At 42.8% G+C, this 15,280-nt stretch overlaps 1 protein-coding gene across 1 annotated transcript in view; it reads left to right on the forward strand.

Moving 5' to 3' along the window:
• Positions 1-2,208: 2,208 nt before the first annotated feature.
• Positions 2,209-15,280, forward strand: part of RASGEF1C (RasGEF domain family member 1C) — a 117,026-nt gene continuing 103,954 nt past the window's right edge. Inside the window, exon 1 of the mRNA XM_048491191.1 lies at positions 2,209-2,377. The gene's annotated coding sequence lies outside the window, so the exon portion shown is untranslated. The remainder of the gene's footprint in view (positions 2,378-15,280) is intronic.

The raw sequence follows: 15,280 nt of genomic DNA on the forward strand, positions 1-15,280 counted from the left end.
AGATTTTTTTTCTTCATAAGTATCTCTTACCTTTAGTGGTCATCATCCAATCTCATGGATTGTCTGAGGAACTACTTCCTTTTGTTGGGCCCAACCCTATAACTGATTGGACTGGGTGATCCTAACTCTGGTATTATGAGACGGGGGTGGGGGGAATTCTGCCTGTTTGCCCAACTCACTTGGGACAGACAGTCCTGCCATGCATCCTGAACAGCAGCACACAGACCACTGGTAAACAGTCCAGTAGTGGGATTCAAATAATTTAACAACCGGTTGTTTACAAGCACTATTTTAACAACTGGTTCTGCCGAAGTGGTTGAAACCTGCTGAATCCCACCACTGAAACAGTCCTGATTCTCTGGCCAAGGGATCATGGCAAGACCCTGAGGCACTGGTGAAGTGGATCTTTCCTTACCTTTCTCTTCCCCAAGCACTATGCTGTCAGCTCTGAAAATCCTCTCAGAGAGTATGGCAAGGAAAATGTGTAAGGCAGAGTACTATACTGGCAAGGGAGCACTGGATAAAATCTCTTCCTCCTCCTTACATTCTCAATTAAACATTTCAATTAAAATGTAGTAAATAGTTGCCTCCAAGCTATGGCCTGCAAATCCATTCCAAACTGTGGTTTCAGATCACAGCAGGTACCTTTAGCGCCAACAACAGGTTGCCTTATTTGAATGTCACAGCAAGCTCTGGTTAGGGAGACAAGGAAAGGGAGGAGAGAATCAGCCTGTGAGTAGGCAACACTTTAATCATCCCCCAAGGCATGGCTTAGATAATTACTAATGTGACTTCTGACCTGAGATCAGGTGTGTTGGCTTAAACAGGTGATTCAGGAAGAATTTTTGGTGCAACTTTAGTTGTTTCCTTAGCTGCCTTGAGTCTAAGGATATAAATGTTTTAACACTGTTTGTCTTGAGCTCACCTGGCACAAGGAACAAGATCTACCAGACCACGGCCACACAGCCCGGAAAACTCACAAAAACATATGTCAGGATTCCCCTGCATTGACAATGAACCAGTCAAACTTCAAAAGTTTCAGATTTTATTGCAAGTGACAGGAAAGCAACAGAAGACTGTTCTGAAGCTCAAGCTCTCAGACCAGTGCTATTATAGGACCTTTCCCCACTTCTGCTGCTGCCGTCGCTGCACGCTGCTCTGAGCACGCGGCATCCCTGGCGCGCGTTCGGGCGTCCCCACGATCCCGTGCTCTGCGCGGGGTCATCCAAAGGCGCCGTTTTCGCCAGCGCCAAGGATGCCGCGCGCTGAGTGGGTGCACGAGCGGCAGCTGCGCTGTTGCCGCCCCTGACGTGGGGAGTGCAGTGGGACCCCGCGCTACTTGCAGAGAGTAGCGCGGGGCTTAAGGTAAGTGGGGAAAGGGCCATAGATTGTACTTTTCATCCCCCCCACCCCACATGTGAAACCCTCAGCAGAACAGTTCCCCGCAACATCTCCAGACATCCAAGGTTACTTGATAAGCCAGCTGTGGAAAAAGACCGAGTAGCAAAAGCATTGCATAGCTGAAAGCCACAGTTCCCAAGGCAGCCCCCCCCCCCCCACAACATACATGGTAAGATTTGTGATTATGTTGCTTGGGTCCAATTGTTTTAGTGGCTTTTTTTATCAAATCACTACAAACAAACAATTGGACACAAACAACATAAGCACAAACCATTTTTGACTGCTTATTATGGTTGCCCTAACCAGCTGGAAAGCCCTGAGCAATTCCTCCTGGCGGACAGAGCCTCTGCTTGCTCGTCCTCCTCTCTTCCAACCAATGGGAAAGCCACCGACGGCAGGGCGGCAGAGGAGGGAACGAGGGTCCTCAGAAACCACCACCACCACGTCTCTGGAGGCTAAACTGGGCTCGGCTGCACGGAAGCCTCCACAAGCGCTGCTTCTGCACCTGGCAGTGCCTCCAGACTGACTTGAGCGGCCCGGCTTGCAGCCCTCCGCCCTTACCCGTGGCCTTGCGCCGCTGAGTCGCCACCACCCCACACGCGCCCCGAGCCAGCGGCGGTTTGTTTGAAAGGGCGGGAGGGGCACACGCTGGCCTGTTTTCTGTGCCGTTACCGCGTTCTGTGGCCAGGTGGCGCTGTAACCGCTCGAGTCTCGGGCTCGGTTCCTCCGACTGTAGAGGTGCGGCACGAGGGGAAACGCAGCTTTTGCAGCAACGCCAATAGCGCGGCGCGCGCCGTGGAGGCAAAAGCGGATCTCTGCTCGGCGGGTGCTTGGACAGAACTGTGCTCTAGGGTACCTGGCGCGGCAGGGAATTTGAGGATTCTTGCAAGAGGATCTGCCACGGATTTAACACGGCAGGGGACTTGCGGTCCACCTCCATGGCTTGGAAAACTGGAATACTGGGGGCATAGCTGTGGTGAGTACGGACACCTTCTCGCTGCCTTTTAAAAAAACCCGCTTGGTTTCCACTGTCCTATTCTTATGAGCACAGTCAGCGAGTGACCCTTGACTTAAGGAAACCAGTCGACTCACAATAGCCCCAAACTGTGCAACAGATGCATGCCATTAGAGAGAATGCCGTTTTTAAACTCCGGGTCCGGACTTTTGTCTCCTCTGTTGTATGCTTCCCTCATTTTTAAGGGTTGTTTGCCAAAGGGATGCTGCGTTGGTTTCCCGTTGAAGCCGCTGGCATGGCATCGGGAGTGGATGCACCTTGCGGTGGATGAGCGAGTAACCAACCATTGGGGGGGCTTGTGCCTTTCCAACTGTTGGATTGCAGATCCATCAACGCTGGAATGGCGTGCGCATCAAGCATGGGGCGGAGCGGGGGGTAAGATCTAGGGGCCGCTTAGTCTTCTGTCATTATTCAGTGGCAAACTTTTAATTTAATAATGCACTTGCCCATCGATTGAAGTTGCAGCCTGAAGTGGATTAGGGAAAGGGAGCCAATGTGTTTGCTTGAATTTATGGTTGGGAGTAGTGATGGTCAGTCTGAGATTAATGAGGCTGTTCTGAGAGAAAGGTGGTGGGAATCCCTTCTGAACTGAATGGGACTGGAAAATCTGTAATGTTCATTGAATTAAGTTAAATCTAAGAGAGAGAGAATCAATCTCCTGGTACTATTTAAACTGCTGAACAGGACTGCTGTTCTTTATTGCTTTGTTGGATTAAAAGTTGTTGAAAAGCTATCCTTTATTTGGGCATCATAAGGTAATACAATTCTAAGCACTATAGCTCCAGGATCCAGACAGGAGAGCTCCTTGATGATTCTTAGTTTTGAAATCTTCCAGACACACAGTGGTGTAACCTTATACTTGTTTCCTCAGGAGTAAGTTCCACAGCGTGACTTGCTTCCTGATGAGTGTGTCTAGGCTTGCAGCTTTGACTATGATTATAAGATGCCTGCCTCTTTCTGTGTTTCTGGACCACTTGTTTGACATCCTAAATTTAAATCATCTTACCAAAGTAAACCTAATGAAGTCTTAGGGACTTCCATCTATATATTGTGTTCTAGAGAGGGGGCATATTTGCTTTTATTTGGGCTCATTGGATCCTTCTAAATGAGATGTAGAAAAGCACCTGAGAGCTTTGCTGCCATTATTTCCTCTGTAAATCCTATTTATCAGGCATTTGTAGTTTGGGTTTTGAAATGTTTGTTTATCTGAAAGATGGCATGTACAGTCTCCATTCAGGAGTAATTTGCTGAAAACAGAATCTATTTGATCCAGCTGTGGTCAGAAAACACCAGAGAGGGAAAATTTATTTCAGGAGTTGCACTGTCAATTTTGGAGACAACTAAATATCTGTTTCAAAAGGTGACATTTTGCAGGGCATTGATCTGTAGTTGGTAAGTGAAGAACATATTCAGAATATGAAAGACCTTGGACCTCTTGTGTATAAATTCTGTGACTTCTAATTATAATCTCAGATTGTTTCTTAGTTTGAATGGTAATGTTCAAAATGGCCATGCTGGCGGGGGCCAATTGGCCATGCTGGCAGGGGCTGATGGGAATTGTAGTCCATGAACATTTGGAGAGTCGCAAGTTGCAGACCCCTGCCCTACAACAAACTCTTGTGAGGTAGGTGGGGCTGAACAGTTCTGAAAAAGTGTGACTAGTCCAACGTCATCCAGCAGGCTTCATGTGTGAGAGCGGGGAAACAAACCCAGTTCACCAGATTAGAGTCCACCGCTCTTAACCACTAAACCACGCTAGATTAAGCCCCCTGATGCCTTGTACGTAGTAGTTGATGCATAATTACATATAATTACAAGGACTAATGAAATCACGATTGTACTTTTTTTTTTGTCAAAACGAAGCATTGTGCCTTAAACTAGGAATAGTTGCTTTGTAGGGTCGGAGCTTGTTCAACATTGACATCACTTAGAACCAGAGATGTTTGGGGCCCAGATTGCACTCGGAGGCAAAACACCTCTGGGTGCCACCCCCACCCATGGCGTGGTACCCGCCCCCCTGTGTGGCATGGAACCCTTCCTCCACCCATTCCCCCCAAGCCCCACTTACCTGAGCCAGCAAGAGCGGGGGATTCTCTTGCGTCAGGTTTGCTGCCTGGGCAGGGAAGAGAAGCCAGCTGCGTGGTTCCCTGCCCAGCAGCACCCGTGGCACACGCGAGGGATGGGGAGAGAATCCTTCTGCCTTCTCTCCTCGTCTCTGCACGGTGCACTGCACCATTTCTCTTCCCTCCAAGCATCTCAGAAAGGAGGGAAGTGGTCGCTGCTGGAGGCGTGTGGCGGCAGCGGCACTGGAAGAGAGCGCTGCTAACTCACTGGTCAGGTCGGGGGGCAATTTTGTGCCCCATGTGACCAGATGGCATGTGCCCGGGGACATTGGGTACCCCATGTCACCTGGCAGATATGCCTCTGCTTAGAACATTTTGTCAGTTGACATTTTTGACCATCTTTTGTTTTTTAATGTCAACATGCCATAACATGATTGGTCTCTTTGCAATCCAGTCCAAAGGGTGGGCGGGGTGTAGAGTGGCAGTTGTAGAGTGGCAGTTGAGAACAGCACTGCCGCACTACCTCTAAAGAGGCAATTGGCAGCATGGGGAAGGAGGAGAAATTTCTTTCTCCCCTGGGGAAATCCATAGTGTAAAATGACTTGTCATCTTTTTTTGGTAGTGTAAATCTGTGCCACTGGGAGGAGGCATTCCCAGGCTGAAAATGCATTTGGGAGTGTTCCTCCAGGAATGCCCCCAGAACACCACATTGGTGTTGGCATTTGCGGTGATGTCCAGCCACTGCAGTGCCCTGTTTCTGGGTTTGGGTGCTGTGGCTGCTAGCCACTGAGCTGCTGGCATGCATGCCAGTGCAACTTTCTGCTGTTTCCAATGCTGCTTCAGTCCCCATCCCTTTGGATTCCATAGTTAATGCATTACATGCTTTATTTGCACTTGTATCACAGCAATGGGGGTTGGTCAATGTTAATTTGGTAGTAGTAATACTAAGTTTTTACTGACTTTAACATGTAAGCCATGTAAAATCTGCCTGTATCATGGCGGATGTTATGCATCTGTAGTGGTAGTTGCAGGATAGTTTTGCTTGTGGTACAGAAACAAGACTGGGTACTAATATTGATCATTCATGGAAACCATGGTAAATGGTTGACACTTTGAGGTAATCCTGAAGTACGGAAATTGTTGGCTAAGTGTACCTTTTGTGGAAAGCACAGGTAAGCACATATCTCATTGGTACCCCCAGACTGGGTGAAAAATTGGAAACCAAGTAGAATTATGCTGGGAAGAATGGGTGGATGAATACTACCTAGTTTCCATAAGAGTAAAAATCTGTGCAAGGTATTTACGGAAGGGAGTGTTATATGCTTTCGTAAAGAGTTCAGTGCCTAGGCTAGTAATTAGGAAGAATGGAACTACATATGAGAATTCTTTTTGTGCAGGAGATAGGGGAGTTGTCCTTGTGTGTTCTAAACTGAAATGTCTGCTGTGGACCATTTGACTTGGTCCAAATGAGCTCTGCTTACTTCAAACATGAACTGGACCCTATAGAAGGCAGGAACTTTCAGGAGGGTCCTGGCAAGGATTCCAATGCACAACACTTGTTTGTGACCAGTCTTTGAAGGCAGGAGGTTATCAAGCAGTAGTTTAAAGCTACAGATTCAGAGGTACCCCTTTTCTTATCTCTGGACTTTGCAAATGTATTTTCTTGTATCAAGTATAATAATCATTTATGCTCTTGGTGCAAGCATTGTCAACACTTAACTGACGAAATAGTTTAGCCATCTCATTGATTCTTTTTCAGGTGCTATAATTAATGTCTGTTTATAGGTTTTCTTCATTAAACTTGATAATATGATGACAGCATGTATGATCATTGTGCCTTAGTCTTCCATAGAGCCTGATCCTTAAAATGCCGTATCTGAGAATACTCGTTTTTAGACTGCTGGTTGGATCTACAACCCTAACTTTGTTGCACAGTTTATTGACTGTCCTATCCATCAGTTGTATTGACCCAAGTGGATTTGATTTAAATCAAATTAATTTAATCATGATTTAAATTGCTACTCAGTAAAACTAGATTTAACTCATGGTTTTCTATATAACGACTAATTCCTGTTTAATATAATCTTAATATTTACAACCAGATGAAAGTTTTATTTGCGTTCATGTCACAATAATTTCATAATTATCTTCAGATTCATTCAGACGACCAGGCCTTGTATTTCTTAGTTGCAGTGTTTGTATTTTGCACGCATGCCTGCCATACACATAGGTAGAGGAACTTCATTAAAAACTGGGTCTCTTTTACTGCTTAGTGCCATTATTGCTTTTCTATTCCAGGGACAGAATAATATGATAAACCTCAGGTTACACACACAAAGATCCCAAGACTTGTGGAATACGTTGCTTAAAAGTTTTTCACTTGCTTGCCCCTCCCTCCTCACACTTAGCTCCTTATGCAAATCGATTTCCACTCCAAACAATCTTCTATTTATTGAACTTTTTGAACTTAGCACTTAAGAGGTAAGTGGTTGATTATGTGTATGTAGATTTGCAAAGGGACAATGGGATTAAGGTCTTTCTCTCAACTCTAGAAGAGCATGACAGTGTGAATGGATTAATGGAAATCATTTACCAAAAAAATTAACATTGCATGAATATACAATCTTATGCTACACAATTAAAAACTAATCATTTTTTTCACAATGAATAACCTTTGAACTGGAATGTATCTTAAATTAAAAACTAGCTAACGTACAAGAACTAGAAACTGAAACCAAGAGCTCCACCCTGTAGGACCAAATTAAATCACACATAGGGAAGGAGCAGTATGTTATACACATACACAATAAAGGTACCATACTAGTTCAGCCCCTTTACATTTTAAAGGGATCTTTTTCTTATCTAAAGTACTCCTGCCAGTCAAACTGGGGCAAAAGTTTAAATCCTGTACATCTTGTTGTTTTGCTGAAAACTCCCCCACTTTTTTTCCCGGTGTTTGATAGCACAACAGGCCAGTTCTTTGCTCCAACATTACAACTGCAGCATTTAAATACACTCCCACACACACACACCCTTCTGATTGTTGGTAAGTAGTGGCCAGAAGAGTGGGAAAAATCGCTGTTGGGTTTGCTGGGGAAGGCAGAAAGAATAAAGAACTCAGATAAAGAATTATGCTTCCTGTTTAGCTGTTCTGTGTTGTGGGGAAAAGCAAAGCAACAAAAAGGGTCATGTTTTGCCAGCATTTGGAAACCATGTAGCTTCTCTTCTCTGTTATGACTAAAAGAAAGGTAACTTGGCTGTCTGACAGAATGCAAGTGCATAAATGGCCTTTATTTTAAAAAATCCAATTTAAAATCTTTAAATCTGATTTAAATAAAAAAACATGATTATTAATGTTAAAAAGCAGTGATTTTTATCCACCTTGGTATTGACAGTCTGTTTAATCCATCTTGAGTCCAAGTGAGAAAGATGGGCTAGCAATTGCATGAATAAATAAATTAAAAATAAACTACCCAGCTTTTTTGATGGATTTGATTAGTAATAACATGAGTATCACATAACTGGCACCTTTTAGTCTTAGGAGCTGCTGCCTTATATTGTAAACCTGATTAGGCAGAAGCATGTTGAGCTCTGAACAAGACTATTGTGTTACAACTTATAAAATCTACAACCAAATGACAGAGCTGCTAATCAAGTTGTAACAGACCATGGACAAGTGAGGTGTAATGAACTGAGATTGTTTATTGAGGGGACTACTATCCCATGCATGTGAAATAACACCAAATATTGAAACAACCACACTGAAGTGCAAATATACCAGACACTGAGACATTTGTGCAATATGTTACGCTGATAAAAGAGATAAAGAAATAAAGGTGGAGTGAGAGAGGTGAACAGAGGCTTATATTAAGTTGTCAACACAGGGTTTCAGGCTGAAAATCTGGAACTGGACCAGGGGTTGCATCACATCTCAACAGCCAGTAATCCAAAGGAAGCGCTAGAACTGCACAACTCTGGAGGGTTAAGAACTGACCAGAGAGGTTTGCCTGAGTCAGTGGCCATGACCTAAGAAAATTTCAGAGATAGATTTAGCGGGTATGAAGAGGATAAGAATCTAATGGAGTTTACCATATAAGCACAGTAGGGGCACACAGCCAGACCACGTAGCCAAATCAGAGCACAGACTATGATTTGGTGAATGAGTTTGGATGCAAGTTTTGGACTCAAATTCAGAAAAGTGCACATTGTCCTCATGCTTGGGCAAAGAAAAAAGGAAAATCCAGGTGAATTTAGAAAAGTGCTTCCTGATTGGCTTCCTGATTGGCAGGTAAGACAGAGAAAGTTACGGTGTCCTGGGAAAATGATCAAATAAGTGAAGGAGGGTAAGTCTTGAGGAACAAAAGAGATGTGTTGGAGGTAGACTTACAATTTGACATAGACTTACAGAATATCTCTCAAGTCTACTCTATGTGGCTTCCTTCCAGGATAATGTTCTTAGGTATTGACAGTTACCTAAAAAAAAAAATTGAAGCATAGAAGCTGTTGTTTTTGGTCTTGAGTTATAACAGTGCTGAGAGGGTATGGCGAAGTAAGTAATGGAGCGGTTAATGCTTCCCTCATTGATAGAGTCAGGGCAGTTATGTCATACTGTTTCAGAAAGCTGAGTATGTCATTGCTCAGGCTACTACCCATCTAGCTTCAGATGACAAGAACATTAGAAGCAGAACTGCTGAAGATGTCCTTAGTGATCGGTTATGTCCATGTGGGTATAGGTCAGGGGTAGGGAACCTGCGGCTCTCCAGATGTTCAGGAACTACAATTCCCATCAGCCTCTGTCAGCATGGCCAATTGGCCATGCTGGTGGGGGCTGATGGGAATTGTAGTTCCTGAACATCTGGAGAGCTGCAGGTTCCCTATCCCTGGTATAGGTGGTCAAAGTATGTTGATCCTAAGCCATACATCATTTCAAAAATCAGTACAGGTACATTGGGCCCCAAAGCTGATTGGGAGCCTGCATAGATGGAGCAAGACTGCATAGGGACTCTGTGTGTGTGTGCCACGAAGTTACATTTATGTTGAACCCCATATGGTTTTCAAGTCCAGAGACTTTTGGAGGTGGCTTGTCTCCATGTAGGCTGAGAGATTTCTGAGAGAACTGTGACTGACCCAAGGTCACCCAGCAGGCTTCATGTGGAAAAGTGGGAAATTACACCCAGTTCTCCAGATTAGACTCCACTGCTTGTCACCGCAACACCATATTAGCTATACCTTCAAATACTCTTCAGGAATAACCCCATGTTCTGGGCTTTGCAGTAGCCTAAGCTAGGTTGTTGTGAGCTGTCTTAAGAGACTTGTGATAGAGAAATAGCTTATAAATATTTTAATTAATAGAGGTGTTTGTGTTCAGATATCAGAGCCAAGGTGTGACTCAGAAAGTTAGATTCAAGATCAAAAAAGACAGTTTCTAGATTAGATATACAATATGTTGTTAATTTTCCCATTTCTTCTTTATCTAGTTTGTATGTGTGCCTCTCAGCTAGATTAGAATGGGAAGGTGCATTTGAGGTTCTCGTCTGTTTTTACAGTGAAATCTGGATGGACTGGGAACAGTATGACATACACATTTACTCCATGCAGATGGATTTTGTGTCACTTCCACAGCCACTGGAAGCATGGGTGTTGCCTGAATTGGGCAACTCATCTTCCCAGCACTAACTCTTCAGTTGCTGTAATCCTGAGCCTTCCTTTCCTGGCATGCCACTGTGAGTCAGACAGATTGAGTTTTGGATGTTGAGTTCAGTCATTCTTTTCATATCACTATACATGTGATATTACAGATGGCACGAAGCATAATATCAGTAAAATTCTAATCAAGTGTGTTACTGTAGTCCAGGTTTTCTTGAGATATAATGCTGTTTTAAGTGATCACTTTCTAAAGTCACATGTGGACACTAATTTTCTTTTTGTGCTGTTGGTATTGATCTGACAGAAACATGCTCAACCAAATATAACGACTCCGATAAGAAAGTTCTTAAAAATAAAATGCACACAAACAAAAATACTCACAAAGATTAATGTTTTTCCAGTGTTAATATTAAATATTATCTATACATGCCTATATTAAACTGGCACATTCAATCTGTCTGTAATGTTAATATAGTTATAAATCTGTCACACTTGGCTGTTTCATATGTATTTGGCTGAGGGCTCCTGCCAAACATGGAGGATTCTGTAATGTGGCTGAAAGTTAATTGAAGTAAAAGAAGCATTGGTATACCTCACCTGCAAGTTGCTAAACGTTTGTTGACTCCTTCAAAGGAAATGCTCTCCTATAAACTCTCATAGGACATAGATTTTGTCACATGCCTTGCTCTGACCTGTTACCTTTGGGACAGTTTCTTCCTTTGGCAAGAACTCGCTGGTCGTCCACAAGTCAAATACCTGCATAAGATCCCTAACATCTAGCAGGGCCAGGTTGAGATTTTTGGCCTTTTCCATTTGTGCCAGGGGGAAAATGTTTCTAATGTAGTAATCAATCCACATATGAAAGATGCATTTTCTGCAAAATGAATACTGCCCAATATCATTAAGGAAGATCTTGGTGTTCTAGAGAAAAGACCCTCCTACGTTAAGATTTCTGTACTAAAATGAATACTAAAGAGTTTATATTTGGATTTAAATCTGAATTTGCCAATCTCTACCGCTGATATCCAGAAATCAGTTACCCGGCGGAAAATGGCTGCTATGGAGGGTGGACTTTATGGCATTATACCCCATTGAGTTCCCTCCCCTCCCAAGGTCCCATCCCCGAATATCTAGGAATTTTCCAACCCAGAGTTGGCAACACTAGCTAGATTCCATCCTTGAATTTGCCTTTTGTACTCTTTCACTCTGTATATTATTGTATTATATCCCCTATTAAACAGTTGGGTTATTGGCCTGCAATACAAGTGACATTGTTCCTGAATCTAAGAGACATACACAAACTTTCCCATAATTTAATTATTTTCTTCTCCCCCTTCATTGTAACTTCTTTATGAAAATGGTAAGTCTGGTTATGAACTCTTATTCCTCCTGGGGGTCTAGGCTTAGGCAATTTAGCCATTCCTGCTTTTGGAGTTTCAATTTCTCCTTCTGGATAAGAGAACTAATAATAGCTTGTTTAACTTTGGGAAGTATTAAGAAGTCTAACTACAGTTTGCAAAGCATTTTGAAGATAAAAAGAAGTATATTTTAATTAGCTGAAAGATTTCTGAAGCATACAGAAATAATCTAAAATGTTTTGATTACTTATTTGATAAATATATTAGAAGGTTTACTGTCCTGGATCTGGGATCACTGAGTGAATACCAGGGGATCTATCTGGCTCTAATTAGTTTTATGAAATCGCAGGCAGCTCAGCTATTTACCTATGGGCTTTACAGACTGTTCAGAACAGTCCAGGGATAATATAAACTTGTAGCAATGAAAAGAAGCCATTAAGAGTCGGTATGGAATTCCAGTAAGGCAGTATCTGAAGTGTTTAGTAAAAATGCATAAAACAGATTAGGTTTAACAGTTGAAAAACAAGACAAAATTAAATTTCACCTTTTTAATTAATTATGCTCCACCCAATCAGTTTTCATTTCTGTCTAGCCATCTTTGGTGAACAGACATGTGTAATTGCTTGTGAGCATAGCCTTCATGCATGTATGGAGTACATGAGTACAGACTTCCTTCTTGTGCTAGGGAGTGCTGCCTTGAGCATGAGGAGGGAGCCTGTTATCTTTACATGTGTGGATACTGTGCCTATGAGCCAGTGATCATGTCTAGATGAGGGGCGGGGACAACACACACATGCTCACTCCCCCTCTTTCTGCTTGTCATGGATATAACTGGAATAATGGGGGGCAGTTGTTGTTATGACTAAAATGTTTATGGATCCTTCTGCAGGTCGAGGGCCAGGCCGGTCTCTTATACTCGGTCTCACAGAAAGGTGTAAGTGGCACAGTGAAAGTGTCCTGCTGTTAAAAAAAGTCTACTGCTTGTGTTCCCCTCCCCCATCAGCCCAAAAAGCACCCCAAAGTGGCAGTCCCACCCAATTCACAGTTCTTGGAGATCCCAGGAGGAGCAGCCTAAGGCTGGAGAGGGATGAAGAGCCCAGTCAAATGCAGTAGGGGTTGGAAGTGCCGTGGCTGCTTCCACTGCCGCTTCACACCTGGGGGGGTGGGGAAGCCTGAGTGGCTTGCTTGCTGCTGCCACTTTTGCTCTTGGGGTGGGAGGAGAGAGGGATGGGACTCGGGCTAAGAATTCTATCTAAATATTCCAAACGTTCTATCTAAATAGTTTTCTATTTAAGATGTATTGTAGTCCAAAAATTGTTCAATATAAAATAAGGAAACATTTTTAATTATATAACATAAGACTGTATATTCATGCAATGTTTAATTTTTTTTGTAAATAAATTCCATTAATCCATTCACAATGTCATGTTTTTCCAGATGTTTCTGTAAGATTATTTTGGGCAGTTTTTCCATGTAGAAGATATTATCACAAATACATGGTGTCTGCAGAAATAATATGCTTCTTCTTCATAGTAAACTTTTTATAAAATAAATATATGATTGGAGGAAAATGATTTGAGAAAGAAAAGCACATAAATATTCTAAATAAATAATCCTGGAATGCTGCATTTATTTTTACACATCTTCTGTTTGAAGATGGCTCCTATATGATTGTGCTCTTCTTGTTATGTTATGTTATTTTATGTTGTACACCACCCAGAGCCCTCTGGGGGTGGGTGGTATAAAAATTCAATCAATCAATCAATCAATCAATCAATCAATCAATCAATCAATCAATCAATCAATCGAAATTATTCACATGTAGTTTTATAATAGTATGGGTAAGCTTACTTTCGCCTCTGTTAACCTCACCGATTCTGAGCGAATATCTTTGTCTTAAAGATCATAGTGCCTCAGTTTCTTAGTAGAAGATGTAGAGCAGACCTGGGCATTACATGGCCCGTGGGCCACATCCGGCCCGCCGGATGACCCTGACTGGCCCCCCTGCCATGCTGGGGAGCGAGGCGTCTTTGAAAGCCCCGTAGAAGCCGGTTGCCTTGGCTGCCGGCTTCTGCGGGGCTTTCAAAAGCACCTCGCCCCCCTGCCTTTTGGCCCCTGCCCTCCACAATATTTTCTGTTTCTTATGCGGCCCCATGGAAAAAATAATTGCCCACCCCTGATGTAGAGTGATAAGTGATCTCTCAGGGTTGTAGCCAACATGTATGTGGGTGACAGCTGATGCCACAGGTTGCTCTGGGATCCTTCCTGTCCCAGTTGAATACTCTTGGCTGAGACAGTGATTGAAGTGTTGGTGATCAATTAAGATCCTATTTTCATCCCAGGATTTTCTTTGGCACCTGACCGCACAGTGTGCATTTATGTGACTCTGACCCTCTGGTTTTTTCTGTGCTCTTTTTCATGCTGACATTTGAAAGTGCTTGCATTGGTTTTTAAGAGCCTTGGAGCCTGTATTATAAAAAATGAGAATCCCTGTGGGGGCTGTTATGAATGCACTATAACCAGGTATTTTGGAAAGGTCAGAGATTGAAATCTCATTATGCTGAAGAGCTCTTTGAGCCTTTATCTTTAATATTCTTTTGTGCTGATAATCCAGGCAAATGTGCATCTGGTTCTCTCATAGGAAAGAGTGTAAGAAGGTGAGGGATCAGGTTAAAGGGGGGATCTGGCACACCAAGTCTCACCACTTTAAAACTGGCATTAGATGTTAAATTAGCAACTTGTGGGCAAAGTACTACATTTGCTAAGGTAAAGGAATGGAAGGCCGAAAGGAAATAAACCATGCAAAGGATGGAAGGGTGCTTAATTCCCTCTTATGCCCATCAGTTCTCCTTGTCCAGGTTCACCTATGATTTTGCAATACACTTGGTAAAAGAAAATAAGGTTCTTTACTTATCCATTGAGTCAGGGTCATTGATGGATGCTGCAATTTACAGTACTTTGTAAGCTTAAAAGGCAGATCCCAGTTTCCAAGGCAGGATAGAAATGTTTCAAAGAAACAAAATTCATCTATTTTCAGAGCAGATGGTACAAATAAACCTTATGCCAGTGGGGAATCGGATCTGAAGGATATTCACTCAGCTTTATCTTCTCCCTGATCCCAAGTTCAAAAGTACCCTGAGGTACAGAATTCTGTTCTTGCAAAAATGATACCGGAAGAATGAGGTACTAGAACAGGCAGAAGGGGGACAGATTTATGGTGGACTCGTTTAAGGCTAGATTGGCAGTGCATTGCATCTTAATGGTTGCTTCAAAATTCTGACATTTAACTAATGTCATTTGTGACTCAGATGTTGCCTTTTCTGCCTGGTTTTATTTTGATTTGTTTCAGCACATTCCCAACAGTGTATAAATAGAGCCTGGCTAAAATTGAAATAGAGAAATATTCAGTTGACATTTTTCTCACAGTGTTTATTCCTGATGTTTAAAAAGAAGAGGACTTCCTTACTGCCAGGTTAAGGGTTTCCTTGGTCATTCCATTCACAAGGGCTTCTGGAGCACTTCAAAGAACGTGTGAATATTTAGTTTCTCAGCCCAGGAACAATCTGTTCTTTGTATACCATGATGCTTTTTCCTTGCAAAAAAGGGAAGGGGCCTTTGGAAGGCTGTGATCTTGAACAGATAAATGGTAGTGGGAATTGTGCTTAATCCTTTCCATGGCAGCCATTTTTCCCATTCAAAATAATTTTCAGGTTTATCCTTGCAGGGGGAAATGCAGCATTACACGTTGTAACAATGTAATCAAAGTTCAACGAATAATACTTTGAGAATATTCTGCT

Source organism: Sphaerodactylus townsendi, linkage group LG03, assembly GCF_021028975.2.
Source record: "Sphaerodactylus townsendi isolate TG3544 linkage group LG03, MPM_Stown_v2.3, whole genome shotgun sequence".
Lineage (NCBI taxonomy): Eukaryota > Metazoa > Chordata > Lepidosauria > Squamata > Sphaerodactylidae > Sphaerodactylus > Sphaerodactylus townsendi.